Source organism: Leucopleurus acutus (assembly GCF_964270905.1).
Source record: "Leucopleurus acutus genome assembly, chromosome: X".
Lineage (NCBI taxonomy): Eukaryota > Metazoa > Chordata > Mammalia > Artiodactyla > Delphinidae > Leucopleurus > Leucopleurus acutus.
In genome coordinates, this window is record NC_139148.1 from 69,326,018 (window position 1) to 69,339,244 (window position 13,227).

Below are 13,227 nucleotides of genomic sequence, written 5' to 3' on the forward strand. Positions count from 1 at the left end.
ATATAACTCAGTTTTAAAAAAAGACAGTGAAACACCACATCATGTCCAATACATGACCAAAATAAAACAAAACAGAGTGTAAACATGAAACAAACTACCACACACTGAAAATACCAGGTGGTATTGATTTGGTATTTGTATTTGGTAATGACTTGGAAACATTTACACTCTTACATATTGTTGGTAGGAGTATACCATGGTACAGCTACTTTGGAAGTACTTTGTCAGTTTCTTATAAAGTTAAATTTATACTAACCTTATGACTCAATAATCCCATCCCTATGTATTTATCTAAAGAAATCAAAGTCTATGAGGAAAAGTTACCCTAGTAGGAGATTCAAACTGGCAGTGTAAGGTGAAAATATTAAGGGATCAAAAATGAAAATGTCCTTGGCTGAGGAAATGCACTGAGCTACTAGCATCTCCATGGGAATAACACCATTATGTCAGTGCCCTTTGGAGCAAGAAGTCATTGTAGTGGAAAAATTATGAAAAGATATCAAAGAGACAGGTGCTTGAATCCTAACTATGCTGCTTAACAACCATATGACATTGTGCAATTTAATGACCCTTTGTGGTTCTCAATTTGTAAAGTTGGGATAATAATGCTGCAACATCACAGATTTGTTCTGAGGATTTCTTAAATTGATACTATTAGCAGTTAATATTTATGGAGCACTTACTATATGCCAGACACTGTACCAAGTACCTTTCCTTTTTTTATTTTTTCAATTAACTTTTTTCTTTTCTCTTTGGGTCCAAATTCTTTCTTTTTTTTTAAACATCTTTATTAGGAGTATAATTGCTTTACAAGGGTGTGTTAGTTTCTGCTTTATAACAAAGTGAATCAGCTATACATAAATATATATACCAATATCTCTTCTCTCTTGCATCTCCCTCCTTACCACCCTCCTTATCCCACAGCCCTAGGTGGTCACAAGCACCGAGCTGATCTCCCTGTGCTATGCGGATGCTTCTCACTAGCTATCGGTTTTACATTTGGTAGTGTATATATGTCCATGCCACTCTATCACTTTGTCCCAGCTTACCCTTCCCCCTCCCCGTGTCCTCAAGTCCATTCTCAAGTAGGTCTGTGTCTTTATTCCCGTCCTGCCCCTAGGTACTTCATGAGCATTGTGTTTTCTTTAGATTCCATATATATGTGTTAGCATATGGTACTTGTTTTCTCTTTCTGACTTACTTCACTCTGTATGATAGACTCTAGGTCCATCCACCTCACTACAAATAACTCAATTTCTTTTCTTTTTATGGCTGAGTAATATTCCATTGTATATATGTGCCACATCTTCTTTATCCATTCATCTGTTGATGGACACTTAGGTTGCTTCCATGTCCTGGCTATTGTAAATACAGCTGCAATGAACATTGTGGTACATGACTCATTTTGAATTATGGTTTTCTCAGGGTATATGCACAGCAGTGGGATTGCTGGGTTATATGGTAGTTCTATTTTTATTTTTTTAAGGAACCTCCATACTGTTCTCCATAGTGGCTGAATCAATTTACATTCCCACCAACAGTGCAAGACGGTTCCCTTTTCTCCACACCCTCTCCAGCATTTATTGTTTCTAGAATTTTTGATGATGGGCATTCTGACTGGTGTGAGATGATATCTCATTGCCGTTTGGATTTGCATTTCTCTAATGATTAATGATGTTGAGCATTCTTTCATGTGTTTGTTGACAATCTGTATATCTTCTTTGGAGATATGTCTCTTTAGGTCTTGTGCCCATTTTTGGACTGGGTTGTTTGTTGTTTTGATATTGAGCTGCATGAGCTGCTTGTAAATTTTGGAGATTAATGCTTTGCCAGTTGCTTCATTTGCAAATATTTTCTCCCATTCTGAGGGTTAGCTTTTCGTCTTTTCTATGGTTTCCTTTGCTGTGCAAATGCTTTAAAGTTTCATTAGGTCCCATTTATTTATTTTTGATTTATTTCCCTTTCTCTAGGAGGTGGGTCAAAAAGGATCTTGCTGTGATTTATGTCATAGGGTGTTCTGCCTATGCTTTCCAGTAAGAGTTTGATAGTGTCTGGCCTTACATTTAGGTCTTTAATCCATTTTGAGTTTATTTTTGTGTAAGGTGTTAGGGAGTGTTCTAATTTCATTCTTTTACATGTAGCTGTCTAGTTTTCCCAGTACCACTTATTGAAGAGGCTGTCTTTTCTCCATTGTATATTCTTGCCTCCCTTATCAAAGATAAGGTGACCATATGAGCGTGGGTTTATCTCTGGGCTTTCTATCCTGTTTCATTTATCTATATTTCTGTTTTTGTGCCAGTACCATACTATCTTTATTACTGGACAACCTGGAAGCAATGGACAAATTCTTCAAAAAGCACAACCTTCTTAGACTGAACCAGGAAGAAATAGAAAATATAAACAGAACAATCACAATCACTGAAACTGAAACTGTGATTAAAATTCTTCCAACAAACAAAAGTCCAGGACCAAATGGCTTCACAGGCAAATTCTATCAAACATTTAGAGAAGAGCTAACACCTACCCTTCTCAAACTCTTGCAAAATAGAGCAGTGGGAGGAACACTCCCAAACTCATTCTACGAGACCACCATCACCCTGATACAAAAACCAGGCAAAGATGTCACAAAGAAATAAAACTACAGGCCAATATCACTGATGAACATAGATACAAAAATCCTCAACAAAACACTAGCAAACAGGATTCAACAGCATATTGAAAGTATCATACACCATGATCAAGTGGGGTTTAGCCCAGAAATGCAAGGATTCTTCAATATACACAAATTAATCAATGTGATACACCATATTAACAAACTGAAGAATAAAAACCATATGATCTTCTCAACAGATGCAGAAAAAGCTTTCAACAAATTTCAACACCCATTTTTTTGTAAAAACCTTCCAGAAAGTAGGCATAGAGGAAACTTACCTCAACATAAGAAAGGCCATATATGACAAATCCACAGCCATCGTCCTCAATGGTGAAAAACTGAAAACATTTCCACTAAGATCAGGAACAAGACAAGGCTGCCCACTCTCACCACTATTGTTCAAAATTGTTTTGGAAGTTTTAGCCACATCAATCAGAGAAGAAAGAGAAATAAAAGGAATCCAAGTCAGAAAAATAGCATTAAAGCTGTCGGAGTTTGAAGATGACATAGAGAATCCTATAGATGCTACCAGAAAGCTACTAGAGCAAACCAATGCATTTGGTAAAGTAGCAGGATAGAAAATTAATGCACAGGTATCTCTTGCATTCCTATACGGTAATGATGAAAAATGTGAAAGTGAAATTAATGAAACACTCCCATTTACCATTGCAACAATAAGAATAAAATACCTAGGAATAAACATCCCTAAGGAGACCAAGATCTGTGTGCAGAAAACTATAAGACACTGATGAAAGAAATTAAAGATGATACAAAGCAATGGAGAGATATACCATGTTCTTGGATTGGAAGAAACATCGCTGTGAAAATGACTATACTACCCAATGCAATCTACAGATTCAATGTAATCCCTATCAAGCTACCACTGTCCTTTTTCACAGAACTAGAACAAAAAAAATCACACTTTGTATGGAAACACAAAAGACCCCGAATAGCCAAAGCAATCTTGAGAGAGAAAAATGGAGCTGGAGGAATCAGGCTCCCTGACTTCAGACTATATTACAAAGCCAAGTCCCTTTCATGTTTAATTTAATGAATACTTCAAAGCAACCATAAGGAATAATGATTCCATTTTGGAAATTGATTTATTAAATCAGAGAAGAAAAGAATTGTTGGATTTAGTCTACAGTATCTTTAAGAATGTTTCTATACTGGGCACTGGGAGAATGGCCAGTAGACTAATTTCACTTGGCTTCCATGATAACAATAATTGTAAATTTTACTCATTCGTGGTGGCACCTTTCCCAGTGATTTTTGTCTTATCATTTATGCAGATTGAATAGTGATGGTGTAGATGTGGGGCACGATAAGCACTGTTGTACTGAAAGAGTGATATATCAACACTATAAAAAGATGCTCATTTTGAACCTCTAAGAATGGCATCAGCTTGGTAAGTTACCACCTCTAATGCCACTACTAATATTTACCACAATAAGTTTTACTATTATTAGTAATAGCAGTTACTGTCATCTTTATTGTAATTACTATATGCCTGCCACTATTTCAAAAGTTACATGCAACACCTGACTTAACCCCATGAGGCAGAATTTTTCAACTGAATAAATGAAGGCTTAGCATATTACATAACTTGCCCAAGTCTCCTAGAATATAGTGATAAAGGGAGATTCACACCATGGTTGTCTTTTGTTAAGTGATTCATCTATTCAGTATTTTTTTGAACATCTACAATTTACCAAGCACTTGGGATTCAATAATGAGTAAGACAGATGAGGACATTGTGGTCATGAAACACTTTAGTTCTCTTAAATATTGGACTATAGTGACTCCTATGAGCCTTGGGTTTAACTTTCAGCTTTTATCTTCTTACATAGAGGTGTTTATCTTTATCAAACTCACTTTTCTTTGACTGGAAAACCAGAGTTTTTATTTATTTACTGTGGAAGACATAATTGTTGATGATATAACTAGTATTGGCCATATTTACCTACACATTTAAGATTAAACCTTCCTGGGAGAGTAAATTAGATCAAAAGGTGGTTGATGAAAATGGAATGAAAACAAAGAAGTTGGCTTGAAGAAATCTTATTAAATAAGGGTAACTAGATTACTATTTACTGTGAAAACATTTATTTCTTTGTATCTGGTACTGGGATACAGACATCTGTTCCTTTGGTTTGCTCTCTTTTCTAAACTTCATGTAGACTATCCTCCTTTTGACAAGTCATTATCTCAGACAACCAGGTTATAATTTTTAATTTTATAATTTATTAACCTTCAGTCTTCTTTAAATTCCAGCTTAATTACAATATAGTCCTGAAGATACACTTTGGATGGATTGGGAGGCCTTATTGTCTCTTGATTGCAAGGAGATATACTCAGACCTTCTTGTAACTATGCTGTGTTCTCAGTAATATTCCATTTACACACATCTTATATGGGGACAGAGAAAGAAAAGAGTTTCTTCTTTGGTGCTGATTCTATTAGAGCAGTTTTCTTACTATTCACTAAAATTCTGGGTGTGCTTCCACTTTAGAACCTTTTCTCTCCAAACACTGACAACACATAGGCCTTGAATATAAAATATGGACATGGCAGGGAAATTGGTTTTAGAAAACAGGATTCAAGGAAAGATAGAGAAGTAGAAGCTATGTTTAACATAAATAAAGTGTTATTAAGTATTATTTTTTTGAGCAATAGATACACCCTATTTGGGGAAGGGAGAATGTGACCCCATGAGCTAGGCCACCTTCTCAACCCTCTCCAATGTTTCACTTTCACCTCCTTTTATCTAATAATTCTAAAGGATGTTATTGTTTTTGTACATAAGGAGAGAGTCAGGAAAATTATATAGCAACTTCAGAATAATAGTGAAAAATAAGAAAATCCCTACCACTCCCAGCTTACATTTACCAACTAAAGTCTTACCCATTCACAAATAGCTCAAATTCCATCCTGCATAGGCCTTCTCAGAAGCTTTTCCCATCAGTTATAAATTAACTTCTTTCCTCCAGAGTTCGCAGGACGTCCTTTACGCCTCTGTTCTATCACTTACTATGGTTCATTTTCCTGAAAATTGGTTTAGATTTGTTTTCATCATTCCCAGTAGATTGTGAATGCCTTGAAGCCTTATATAGCTCTCTTGTGTTGTTCATGGTAACATGTGTTACCATGTGCTGTTCCTTCTCTCTGTGTCCTCACATGGAGTAGAGAGACAGAACTCTGGTCTCTGTTCTGCATCTTATAATGACACTAATTCCATCAAAGAGACTGCACCCACATACTCTCATCTAAACTTAGTTACCTCCCAGTGGCCCACCTCCAAATACCATCACATTGGGAGTTAGGGATTCAACATATGCATTTTTTACATTGCTTTTAAAAAGTTAAATTTGATTCTTATAGGTATTGTCTTACCATTATTTCTAATTATTATTTTTTTTGCCATTTAGCATTGTATTATACCAGTCTGGAACTAAAACAGAAAAGACCTACACTTAGTAATTATCTGGACCATTGGACCAAACTTCAATGTGCATATTGATCACTGGGATCTTGCTAAAAATTTACATCCTGATTTAATTATTTTAAAATTATTTTCTTCTTCTTTTTAGAAAAAGAAGAAGATAATTTTCCTCAGCAGGTGTTTACTTAAAGTGACCTCTAACACCTTTCTACTCAACATATGATTTTTTGAGGGACACAAACATTTAGTCTGTAACAGTGCTCAATTAATGTCGTTAATCTTCACAAGAGTTTTGCAGTTGTCAAGATATATACTTTTCTTTCCAGCATTAATTATTCATGTTAAATGAACCAGTATCAAATGTCAAAGTTTGCAGTGGAATAACTGACTCTACTATCTTGTTAAACTTGAATTAAAAAAAAAACCTAGAACAAAATAATATGTCATAATTAATAAGCTAAAGGACTAGACAAATCATATCACATGCTTTTTGGCTGACCACTGTTTACCTATAATTTAATGTTCCTGCTAACCAACAGAGGGTTATAGCTGTGCATGAATGAACTAATTCCATCACTCACAAAACTTCCCTCATTATTGTGGAAAATATAGTCTGATATATGTGACCATAGGATGCTTAAAGTTACTCTCCAAACTGAAAATGTATATAAGGGTATAATATCTATATCTATATCTATATCTATATATGTGTGTGTGTGTGTGTGTGTGTGTATAACAATGATTCTTTTTTCTCAAATGAAAAAGAACTAAATACAGCCTATTCCATCTGATGGAAAAGATAATGAGGCAATGAGATTTTAACTCATGCTAGCAATGATTTTTAACCATGCAATAATTTTTATAGCTATAGTTTTGCCACACTCTCACAGTTAAGGAAAAATTTCCTGATAATAAAATCTGAGCTCTAGAGACTAAAATTCTTTTTTTAAAGTACTACAAATTTTGTTGCCCTTCGATAATTAATTCTGTACACTTCTCTCCCCCCATTTTGTAAAAAGTTTTCTATTTTTCCTAAGGTTTTCAGAGACGCCCTCAAAGCACATATGTCTGCCAGGCTGGCTGACTTTTGAACTGGGTTCCCAGATGGGCAAATAAGAGTAAAAATGTCTGCCACGCTGCTTTTAGAATCCACCTAGGATGATACATTTTATACTGGTTTGGTTTGAGTTATACAGTGCGAAGCTACAAACAGTCAGTAAGAATTTTGATCTAAGAAACACAGAGCCGTACACTATTGTCAAGGAAAAGTAAGTTTAGCAAATATCTTTAAACACTAGATTACACCTAGAGAGTACAAGATATCCTGCTGCTGTATGTTACTTAGTGTCACTAAGCTGTCTAGGTCAAAGTTTTGACCCACTAAGAAACTGTTTATATTTCTATAATATTAAGTATATACTTAATTTTGTTTGTTATTCAAAAAATGAAGATGAAGTGAGGCAGTGCACGATGGTTCAGGGGAGTGAGAATCAAGGAGCATCCTCAAAAGCCAGGCAAGAGAGTTTGCACAGGCTCAGTACATTCTGATGAAGAGAAGTGGCATAATAGAAACTGCTGTCTTAGGAAGATTTCTCTGAGGACATCCATGAGTTTGTTGTAAATGAAGACATTATTCCTTGAGGCATCCACTGCTAATTTTGAGGCCCATTTACAAAGTAACTGCTAAAACCCAAGCAGAATTTAGAGGGAAACACCCAAAGGTGAAAAGAGGTGGGAGAAAGAGAATAATCATTTCAGTCTCTTGGCAGAATCTGCCACCCTATTCCTCCAGCCCCATTCATGCAAAGTGAATTCCCCCGAAAGAAGATATTCTAGCATGTCTATAAGTTAATACTGTTACAAAATATTAATGAAATAATAGGATTTTCAAAGTTAGAGATTTAATTCCACATATAATAAAAGCCTCTATCTTTCATTACCAGCCCATATTTCATATACATAGAAACATGAAAACCAGCAATTTTTTTCAAGTTAATATGAAAAGCTAATAATTTGGATAGACACCATACAATGTGAAAATTACTGCCAAAAGGCTGTTAATTCAAGTCGACTTGTACTTTCAGAAAACACCATACCTGATATGAAGCTTTACATAAATCAGTTTTCAAACCTCTGCACTTAAAGTTGTACATATTGGTTGTTTGTTGTCTGTTAATAATGAGCTTCTGGGTTTACATACTTTATCCTGACACCTTGAACCCACTGGGCATTCCCACGTTTCACACAATAGTTTCCTTAACAACAAAAGCTGAATCAAAGGTACTTACATTTGAGAATATATTGAACTAATCACAGCCCCTCACCTTCCACCATCCTGTCTCCCTTTCCACCTAATCTTACTGTCAAATGATAAGGATGATGATATTGCAATAACTTCAAGTGGGTGAAATAGTCATAAATTTGGAAGACAATCAGTGAATCCAGATTTCTGGATTTAAGCACTTTGGGTCAGTTTGCCATTACACAGATAATCCCAGTGTGTTTGTATTTATATATATATATATATATTTACACAAATACATTGTGTTCTAGATATTTCAACCTTACCTTGGGGAAGTAAACCAATGTCTTGTGATTACTGTCCTTGTCCCTGTAAGATAATTAGGGAGAAATATCAAGAACTATTACTTTATATTAGAACTACTTAGCAAAATTGTTGGAACTTACCCCCTCTTTATCAAAAGTATTCTGTACAATAAGCTGCTATTTGATCAAAGTGTTTGGTAAGATAGTATATTTAATAAATCAGCAGATGAGAAATCTATTTTTTCCCTATTTTTCCCCTCGAAGTATAACTGATTTACAATGTTGTGTTTTTCTGTATGCAGAAAAATAATGCAGTTATGCATATATTTTTTCTCAGATTCTTTTCCATTATAAGTTATTATAATATATTGAATATAGTTCCCTGCTCTATACAGTAGGTCCTGGTTGTTTACCTATTTGATATATGGTACTGTGTATAAGTTAATCCCAAACTCCTAATTTATCCCTCCTCCCCCTTTCCCCTTTGGTAACCATAAGTTTGTTTTCTATGTCTGCGAATCTATTTCTGTTTTCTAAATAAGTATACCTGTATCATTTTTTAGATTCTACATGTAAATAATATATGATATTTGCCTTTCTCTGAAAGATTTTGAACAGCAAAGAAACAATAAAAAATTAAAAAAGCCTAGGCAATGGAAGAAAATATTTGCAATAGGGGATTAATTTCCAAAATATACAAAGAACTTACACAGATTAATATCAAAAAGAAAACCAACCCAATCGAAACAATGTACCTAAAAAAAATTCAACCATAGAATACATACAGATGGCTAGCAAGCACATGAAAATATGTTCAACATTGCTAATTATCAGAAAAATACAAATCAAAACTTCAGAGAGGTATCACCTCACACTGGTGAGAAAAGCCATCAACAAAAATCTACAAATTATAAATGCTGGAGAGGGTGGGGTGAAAAAGGAGCCCTCCTACACTGTTGGTGGGAATGAATACTGGTGCAGCCACTATGGAGAACAGAGTGCAGGTTCCTTACAAAAATTGAAAATAGAGTTACCATGTGATCCAGCAATCCCACTCCTGTGCATATATCCAGAGAAAACTCTAATTCGAAAAGGTACATGCACCTCAGTGTCCATAGCAGCACTGTTTACAATAGTCAAGACATGGAAGCAATGGAAGCAACCTAAATGTCCATAAACAGATGAACGGATAAAGAAGATTATATATATATATATATATATATATATATGCATATATTTGTATATATATACATATATATATGTCCACACACAATGGAATATTACTCAGCCATAATAAAGAATAATATAATTCTATTTGTAACAAAATGGATGGATCTAGAGATTTTCATATTAAGTATGGTAACTCAGAGAAATCTATTCTTAAAATTGAACCATGCACATAGGCTGTTAACAATTAGCCTATTTGTTAATTTGTTTTCTTTTTTTAAACATCTTTATTGGAGTATAATTACTTTACAATGATGTGTTAGTTTCTGCTTTATAAGAAAGTGAATCAGCTATACATATACATTTATCCCCATATCTCCACCCTCTTGTGTCTCCTTCACATCCTCCTTATACCACCCATCTAGGTGGTCACAAAGCACCGAGCTGACCTTGTACCATGTGGCTACTTCCCACTAGCTATCTATTATACATTTGGTAGTATATATAAATCCATGCCACTCTCTCACTTCGTCTCAGCTTACACTTCACCCTCCTTGTGTCCTCAGGTCCATCCTCTATGTCTGCATCTTTTTTCCTGTCCTGACACTAGGTTGTTCAGAACACTTTTTTTTTTCTTTTAGATTCTCTATATATGTGTTAGCATATGGCCTTTCTTTTTCTCCTTCTCACTTCACTCTGTATGACAGATTCTAGGTCCATCCACTTCACTAAAAATAACACAATTTCATTTTTTATTTACGACTGACGAATATCCCATTTTATATATGTGCCACATCTTCTTTATCCATTCATCTGTCGATGGACACTTAGGTTGCTTCCATGTCCTGCCTATTGTAAATACAGCTGCAATGAACATTGTGATACATGACACTTTTTGAATTATGGTTTTCTCAGGGTATATGCCCAGTAGTACGATTGCTGGGTCATATGGAAGTTCTCTTTTTAGATTTTAAGGAACCTCCATACTGTTCTCCACAGTGGTTGTATCAATTTACATGCCCACCGACAGTGCAAGAGGGTTCCTGTTTCTCCACACCCTCTCCAGCATTTACGGTTTGTAGATTTATTGATGCTAGCCATTATGACTAGAGTGAGGTGATATCACATTTTAGTTTTGATTTGCAATTCTCTAATGATTAGTGATGTTGAGCAGTCTTTCATGTGTATGTTGGCAATCTGTATATCTTCTTTGGAGATATGTCTCTTTAGGTCTTCTGCCCATTTTTGGATTGGGTTGTCTATTTTTCTGGTATTGAGCTGCATGAGCTGCTTGTAAATTTTGGAGATTAATCCTTTGTCAGTTGCTTCATTTGCAAATATTTTTCTCCCATTCTGAGGGTTGTCTTTTCATCTTGTTTATGGTTTCCTTTGCTGTGCAAAATCTTTTAAGTTTCATTAGGTCCCATTTGTTTATTTTTGGTTTTATTTCTTCTTCTCAAGGAGGTGGGTCAGAAAGGATCTTGCTGTTATTTATGTCATAGAGTGTTCTGCCTATGTTTTCCTCTAAGAGTTTTAGAGTGTCTGGCCTTACATTTTTGTCTTTAATCCATTTTGAGTTTATTTTGTGTATGGTGTTAGGGAGTGTTCTATTTTCATTCTTTTACATGTAGCTGTCTAGTTATCCCAGCACCACTTTTTGAAGAGGCTGTCTTTTCTTCATTGTATATTCTTGTTTCCTTTATCAAAAATAAGGTGACCATATGTCCATGGGTTTATCTCTGGCCTTTCTATCCTGTTCCATTGATCTATATTTTTGTTTTTGTGTGAGTACTATACTGTCTTGATTACTATAGCTTTGTAGTTTAGTCTGAAGTCTGGGAGCCTGATTCCTTCAGCTCCATTTTTCTTTCTCAAGATTGCCTTGGCTATTCGGGATCTTTTGTGTTTCCATACATATTGTGAAACGTTTTGTTATAGTTCTGTGAATACCGCCAGTCGAAGTGTGATAGAGATTGCATTGAATCTATATATTGCTTTGGGTAGTATAGTCATTTTCACAATGTTGATTCTTCCAATCCAAGAACATGGTATATGTCTCCATTTGTTTGTATCCATTTGTTTGTATCATCTTTAATTGCTTTCATCACTGTCTTACATAGTTTTCTGCAGACAGGTTTTTGTCTCCTTAGGTAGTTTTATTCATAGGTATTTTATTCCTTTTGTTGCAATGGTAAATAGGAGTGTTTCCTTAATTTCTCTTTCAGAATTTTCGTCATTAGTGTATAGGAATGCAAGACATTTCTGTACATTAATTTTGTATCCTGCTACTTTACCAAATTCATTAATTATTTCTAGTAGGTTTCAGGTAGAATCTTTAGGATTCTCTAGGTGTAATATCATGTCACCTGCAAAGAGTGACAGCTTTACTTCTATTCTGATTTGGATTCTTTTATTTCTATTTCTTCTTTTATTGCTGTGGCTAAATCTTCCAAGTCTATGTTGAATTAGAGTGGTAAGAGTGGGCAACCTTGTCTTGTTTCTGATCTTAGTGGAAATGCTTTCAGATTTTCACCATTGAGAATGATGTTGGCTGTGGGTTTGTCATATATGGCCTATATCATGTTAATGTAATGCCTATTTTATCGAGGGTTTTAACATACATGTGTGTTGAATTTTGTCTAAAACTTTTTTTGCATCTATTGAGATGATCATATGATTTTTCTCTTTAATTTTTTATATGGTTTATCACACTAATTGATTTGCATAGACTGAATAATCCTTACCTTACTGAGATAAATATCATTTGATCATGGTGTATGATCCTTTTAATGTGCTATTGGATTCTGTCTGCTACTATTTTTTGAGGATTTTTTTTCCACGTTCATCAGTGATATTGGCCTGTAGTTTTCTTTCTTTGTGACATCTTTGTCTGGTTTTGGTATCAGGGTGATGGTGGCCTCATAGAATGAGTTTTGGGAGTGCTCCTCCATCTGTTGTATTTTGGAAGAGTTTAAGAAGGATAGGTGTTACCTCTTCTCTAAAGGTTTGATAGAATTTGCCTGTGAATCTGTCAGGTCCTGGGCTTTTGGTTGCTGGAAGATTTTTAATCACAGTCTCAATTTCAGTGCTTGTGATTTATCTGTTTTTATTTTCTATTTTTTACTGGATCAGTCTCAGAAGACTGTTCTTCTCTAAGAATTTGTTCATTTTTCATGTTGTCCATTTTATTGGCATATAGTTGCTTCTAGTAATCTCTCATGATCCTTTGTATTTCTGCAGTGTCAGTTGTTACTTCTCCTTTTTCGTTTCTAATTCTATTGATTTGAGTTCTCTCCCTTTTTTTCTTGATGAATCTGGCTAATGGTTTATCAATTATATTTATCTTCTCAATGAACCAGCTTGAAGTTTCATTGATCTTTGCTATTGTTTCCTTTATTTCATTTTAATTTACTTCTTA